The sequence below is a fragment of the Marmota marmota genome, unplaced genomic scaffold (genome assembly GCF_001458135.2).
Source record: "Marmota marmota marmota unplaced genomic scaffold, marMar, whole genome shotgun sequence".
Classification (NCBI taxonomy): Eukaryota; Metazoa; Chordata; class Mammalia; order Rodentia; family Sciuridae; genus Marmota; species Marmota marmota.
In genome coordinates this window covers 1,153,017-1,159,552 of record NW_026000205.1, presented here as the reverse complement: position 1 = coordinate 1,159,552, position 6,536 = coordinate 1,153,017, and the positions used below count along the sequence as shown (strand labels likewise).

Sequence of the window (6,536 nt, the reverse complement as noted above, 5' to 3'; positions counted from 1 at the left end):
GCTGCTGAGCTCAACTGGAGGCTGAGGCTGGAGGGAGGCTTGGGTGTGGGCTCCAGAAGTGGAAGTACTTGAGCTACTGGAAGGTCAGGGTCGCTCCTGTCCTCTTATCAGCAAGTGTATGTGGAGTGGCTGATATGTTTCCAGTCTTATCCTGGTGTTGGGGACACAGTGGCAAATAGGGCAGTTGTGTTCATGCCCCTGTGAAGCTACCAGTCACATGGGAGAAGATGCTGTGAACAGATGGCAGCTGTCCCCACAGACTCATGCATGGATGCTCATGGCATGATTCCTGATTGCCAAAAAGTGGAAGCAACCCAAATGTCCAGCAGCTGATGAACAGATAGACAAAAGGTGGCCTGTCTCCACTGTGGAATATTACTGAGCCATATAAAGGAACACAGCACTGACATGACACAGCACAGGTGGGCCTTCATGATTTAGCCAAGTGGAGGAAGCCAGAAGCAGAAGGCCATACAGTGTGTGACTCCCTGTAGGTGAAATGTCCTGAATAGGAAGTCCATAGAGACATAAAGAAGGAGCTGGGCTTGGTGGCGCACACCTGTAATCCCCGCTGCTTGGGAGACTGAGGCATGGGGATTGTGAGTTCAAGCCAGCCTCAGCAACAGCGAGGTGCTGAGCTGCTCAGTGAGACCCTGTCTCTAAATAAAATACAAAATAGGGCTGGGGATGGGGCTCAGTGGCCAAGTGCCCTTGAGTTTAATCCCCGGTACCAAAAAAAGAAAGAAGATTGGTGACTGCCCAGCACAGTGGCAGGGGTGTGGTAGAGAGTGACAGCTCCTGAGTACAGTCTTAGGGTTAATGAAACGTTCTGGAATTAGTGGTGATGTTTGCACGACATTGTGAATATACAAAGACTACTGAATTTTACAGTAGACATGGGCGGATTTTGTGGGATGTGAATTATATCTCAGTTTTCTAAAAAGTGGGAAACATCTGGGTGTGGTGGCCCACGCCTGTGATCCCAGCTACCTAGGAGGCTGAGGCAGGGTGACCATAAGTTCAGAGCCCACTTGGGCAACTAACTTAGCAAGACCCTGACTCAAAATGAAAAATAAAAAGGACAGCATTTGAAATTCAGAGGTAGAATGCCCCTAGGTTCAAACCCCAGTAGTGCAAAAATAAAGTTAAATAAGTTACAAAGTGGAGATCCCAGCAGATCAGGAGTCTGAGGCAGGAGGATCATGAGTTTAAAGCTAACCTCAGCAACTTAGCAAGACCTTGTCTCTAAATGAAATATAAGAAGGGCTGGGGATGTGGCTCAGTGGTGTGGTTGATGCCCCTGGGTTCAATCCCCAGGGCCAAAAAAAATGAAGAACATCTGCGACTGCAACTGTTATAACCCCATCAGGGAGAAGGAGAGGGCCACAGTGTTGAGAAGCCGGGACTCTGATGGATTGCAGGGCTCAGGCCAGGACTTGCTTTGCAAGACACTGAAAGCCACGTAGGCAGGATGTGGAGGAATGAGCCAGGCCAAGGGCAGTGGAGAAGAGCTGTGAAAGCAGAGGTGGCAAGTGCAAAGGTCCTGAGGTCCATTTGAGACTGTGAGGAAAGGCCTGTGGAGCTGGTACAGAGAGGGATAGCTTTGACTTTGGGGAGATGGGCAGAGGCTAGGCTGGTGTTTCTCTTGGAGGGCACAGGGGAGTGAGGAGAAAGGACTAGGAGTATGCATTAGGGAGCAGGAGGAAGAGCATGGAGCCATCCTGAGGGTGGGGAGCAGGAGGAAGAGGAGCAGGAGGAAGAGCGCAGAGCCATCCTGAGGGCGGGCGTCTGGGCTCTGGAGGGCTGAAAGGCCGGCTTTGAGGAGAGGAGGGAAGACTTGTTCTGCTGATAAGAGGGAGAGATTGAGGCCGGCCCAGCCTGAGGGCGTGGTTCTGTCCTGCCTTGAGCGGGAATCAGCTGAAGTCCTTTATCTGACAGGGAGCTCCTGGGGCCAGGGTGCGGCCGCCTCCTATCCAGGGCCCCACTTTCCCCAGAGCAGAGTCTGGCTCTGGAGGGGCCGGGGGAGTTTGCTGAGCGTCGAGCGAGTGACCCGAGTAGAGTGCTGATGCCACCGTGTCCTGAGCTCCTCTGTGAGGCAGAGCCCGGTCGTGATCCATTGTGTTGTGACATCTCTCCTGACTCTGGAGCTCAGGACCTGGTCTCACCCACCCCCCTCCCCGGGTCCCCAGTTCTGCCCTCTGCAGTCCTGGCCCTTGGGAGGCTTCAAGAACCAGCCTTCACTGAGCACCAGCTGGTGCCAGGCACGGGTTTGGGGATGGGTTCCAGCAGCTACAGAGGCCCTGGCGCAGTGGTGCTCACACCGGAGGACGGAGGTGGACGAGTATTCGAGTAACTCTGAGGTGTCCAGATAGGTAGCAGTAGGTGTTGGGAGGAGACTAAGCTGGAGCAGGGCTGAATTTGGGTACCCTGTTCTTATCTGGGCTGGTCAGAGTCTGGGTGAAAGGGTGGTCTTAGAGCAGGGAATCAGCTTGGTACGTGAGTCAGGCAGGCCTAAATCTCTGCAAAATCTGAGGCTGGATTGTGCCTGGGTATAGAAAGAGCTCAGACAAGGAGAAAGAGGCAGTGGGGCAGGACAGGACATTCGGCCACAGAGGGACCAGTGCAGATGGTGCAGGCCCTTATGGGCCAGGGAGAGGACTTTATTTTTATGTTGAACCCCTGGGAGCCCTGCAGAGGGGTTTGGAACATGGAGGGCATGAGAGCTCATTCAAGTTTTCACAGGCTCCCCTGGCCACTGTGGAGAGGGCAGAGAGATGCTAAGTGCCACTTTGATGGTGCTTCAGCATTAGTGAGCCTTTGGGGTGACCCAACCCCAGGTCTGCACTTCAAGGAACTAGAGAGATCTGAGTCTGATCCCCAACCCCCACCGCCCCCACCGTCTGGGTGTTGTCTCATGGCCTTGGTCCACAGATCAGAGTTCAGCACCTCGGTCTGTGCCAAGCGGCGTAGACCCTGAGGACATGCCAGAACAGAGGCAGCACATACATCCCTGCTGTCAGGGCTCTGGTGTCCATGTTCTGGAGGGGAGGGTCTGCACATCAGCACCCTCAGCATCCTCACACTTTGAGCCTCGGCTTATGCAGGCTCTGGTGATTTAGGCAGGGAGTGACAGGGCGCGGCCTTGTTTAAGGAGAATATATTTCCTCACTCAGGGATGGCAACTTCGTTGACAATGTGAGCAATGTGTGATCCAGAACTGTAATGCAAGCCACATGTATGTTTTAAGTTTTCTCACCACGTTTAAAAATCAAAACTCCCAATGAAATTTATCCAAATATTGTTTCAACATGGGATCTATTTATTTATTTTATGTACCAGGGATTGAACTCAGGAGCACTCGGCCACTGAGCCCCATCCCCAGCCCTATTTTGTATTATTTGGAGACAGGGACTCACTGAGTTTCTTAGCATCTTGCTTTTGCTGAGGCTGGCTTTGAATTCACGATCTTCCTGTCTCAGCCTCCTGAGCCACTGGGATTACAGGCGTGTGCCACCGTGCCTATCTAGGATCAATTTATTTTATTTTAATTATTTTGCAGTGCTGAGGATTGAACTCAGGGCCTGTGCATGCTGGGCAAGCACTCTACCACTGAGCTTCATCCCTAGCTTATTAGTTTTTATTATTATTTTTTTGTACCGGGGATCAAACCCAAGGCCCTGTATATGCTAACTAAGCAAGCATAATACCACTGAGCTTCACTTCCAACCCTAGATTTACTGATTGTGGTTTATGTTCCTTTCTTATACTAAGTCTTCAAAATCTAGTGTGTATTTCATACTCACAGTGAATCTCACTTGGGGACCTGTAGTCACAACAGAATCAATTTCTTTGGATTAAGATTTCTTGGGGCTGGGGCTGTGTCTCAGCAATGGAGTGCTCGCCTTGCACATGTGAGGCACTGGGTTCGATCCTCAGCACCACATAAAAATAAACAAAATAAAGGTATATTAAAAAAAAGTTACTGGGCTGGGGATGTGGCTCAAGTGGTAGAGTGCTCGCCTGGCATGCATGAGGCACTGGGTTTGATCTTCAGCACCACATAAAAGTAAAATAAAGATATTGTGTCCACCTAAAAATAAAAAAATAAATATTAAAAAAAAGTTACTGGCAAATCCTTCATTTAGAGAAAAAAAAAAAGACTTTTTAAAAAGTATAGTTGAAAACGTAGATTCACAAATTTCCCAAGTGGTTCTAGATATACTTTTTCAGTTACCAAATTTAGGATCAGTTTTTAACAAATTAAAATGAAATAAAATGAGGAATTGAGTCCCTTGGTTGCATTGGCCACGTTTCAGATGCCCAGGAGCCTCTTGTTGTTGGTGGCTTCCATTTTGGGGATGGAAAGGCCAAAATGTCACCAGGGTCTAAGCATCTCCCAGAACCCAGGGCCCTTGAGGTTCGTGCGGGGCCTCGTGGAGTCCAGTCCCCGCGGGAACTTCAGGGGCTCCGTGGTGCTGCGCTGCTGGATGCCCGGGTTTCCTCCTCCAGAGCATGTTGGTTCCTCCAGGGCCGGGGCCAGCTTGTTGGGATGTCTTTGGTAGTGACAGTCCCACCCTGATGCCGCAGATGCTGTGGCCCGCGTGCTTGGGGCGGCTTTATCTCCCCTGACCAGGAGCCCCGCGCCAGGCATCAGCAGCTCCCTCCACTCTGCCCGCTCCAGCCGGTGGCGGCGGGGTGGCCTCCTTGTTGCTGCAGCCCATCACAGCGACAGCCACAGGCTCCTCCCGTGGTTCCCCAGCACCCACTGGAAGAGCAGAGGCTCCGCAGTCTGGCCGGCCTCTGGCCACCCCTCTGTCCTCACTCCGAGTGCGGTGATGTGAGTGCTGTGCCTCCGGACCTCCGCCTCCCCTTTGCCTCCAGGCGGGGGTGCGTGCTGGTCCTCCTCCCAGAGCACACCTGGCTCGTTGGGTCCATTCCAGCCTCCCCTTCTGACCCTCGAGCCCCGGGAGCTGTACCGCTGTACCCGGAAGCTTCCTCCCCTGTTTGATTCCTGCCTCCCAGCCTCCATTGTTCTTACCTCAAAACATTGCTCCCTGTTCCTGTCTCCTCCCCTCCCGGCCAGAGGCTCCCAGTGCGCAGTCCACATGTGAGGAAGATCTCGAGTTCAAAGCCAGCCTCAGGAACTTAGTGACACCCTCTCTCTAAATAAAATATAAAAAAGGCCTGGGGATGTTTCTCACTGGTTAAGCGCCCCCGGGTCAATCCCTGGTACCAAAAAGAGAAAACAGAGCTCTTCATGAGTGAGAGGATCCCTTAAATCTCCCTGGCATGTTTGCATGCTGCCTACAATGGGGAGCTCATTTCCTGTTGCTGGCTGGTCCTAGGTGCTGGGCAGTCCTCCTTGTCATTTAGCCTAGTCCATTGCAGCTCTGTTCAGCCCCATCTTGCCATGTGTCACTCAGCAGCCCCAGTGTGCTGTCCCTGGGTCCCCTAGATCTGTACCTAGGCCGTGTCTTCTCTTTGGGAGGCCTTGTGCTTTTGCTTCCTCTAGATTATTTTCACAGCAAAGTATGTCAGTTATGCAGAAGATGGTACCAAATAGATGGGGCAATTTAAAGAAAATCACACACACACACAGCGGCCCTCTGTGTTCATGAGTGTCTCATCTGGATTCAACCAGCTGCGGACCAAAAATATTTGAAAAAGAAATTGCGGGGTACTGAACAGGTACAGCCTTTTCTCTCGTCACTATTCCCTTAACACTGCAGCCTAGCAGCTGTTTTGTAATATTTACTGTTAGGTCGGCTTGAGGTGGCGAAGGGAACAAAGCACCAGGCACCCACAGACAAGCAGTGATAGCCACCTGTCAATCAGCCACTTCTCCTGACTAATCCTGGAAGGGCATGGATCTCAGCAAGATCCCCCAACCAAGCCAGGAGGACAAGGGACCCTAAAAACCTCCCTTTCCTGTCCCAAGCCCTCCCTTCCTCCCTAAGCCCAATCCAGTTCCAATCTGGCTGAGCCTGGGCGCGATTCCCCGGCCCACTCTGTTCTGTTGGACTGGAGGGTCTCGCCCAGGAGCAAATCTCAGTAAAGCCTGTTCAGCAGCTTAAGTATTCTAAGTCAGGTAGAGAAGACGTAAATCATTCAGAGGATACTCTGCGCCATCATGTGAAGGACTTGCGGATCCTTGGGTTTGGTGTCTGAGGGGTCCTGGAGGGCCTCTGGAGAATTTCTTTAAAGTATGTATCACTTGAGGAATATTAAAAGACTATACATACATACACATATTTGTAGATATATTTAACCCACTTTAATTAGATGAACTTAAGAAATTTATTTAATCTGTGGTTTTTTTTTAATTTATTTTATATGGTGCTGAAGATGGAACCCAATGTCTCACGCATGCGAGGCAAACGCTCAACCACTCAGCTACAACCCCAGCCCTTTTTTTTTCTTAATATATATACTTTTTTTTTTTTTTTTTTTTTTTTTTTTTTAGAAAGAGTGGGAGAGAGAGAGAGAGAGAGAGAGAGAGAATTTTTTTTTTTAATATTTACTTTTTAGTTCTCGGC

The 6,536-nt window shown here is 50.6% G+C and overlaps 1 protein-coding gene across 2 annotated transcripts in view; it reads left to right on the top strand.

Moving 5' to 3' along the window:
• The first annotated feature begins 5,670 nt into the window (after positions 1–5,670).
• Positions 5,671–6,536, top strand: part of Ap2a1 (adaptor related protein complex 2 subunit alpha 1) — a 28,702-nt gene continuing 27,836 nt past the window's right edge. For both annotated transcript variants that reach the window (XM_015496514.2, XM_015496513.2), the window contains exon 1: positions 5,671–5,688. The gene's annotated coding sequence lies outside the window, so the exon portion shown is untranslated. The remainder of the gene's footprint in view (positions 5,689–6,536) is intronic.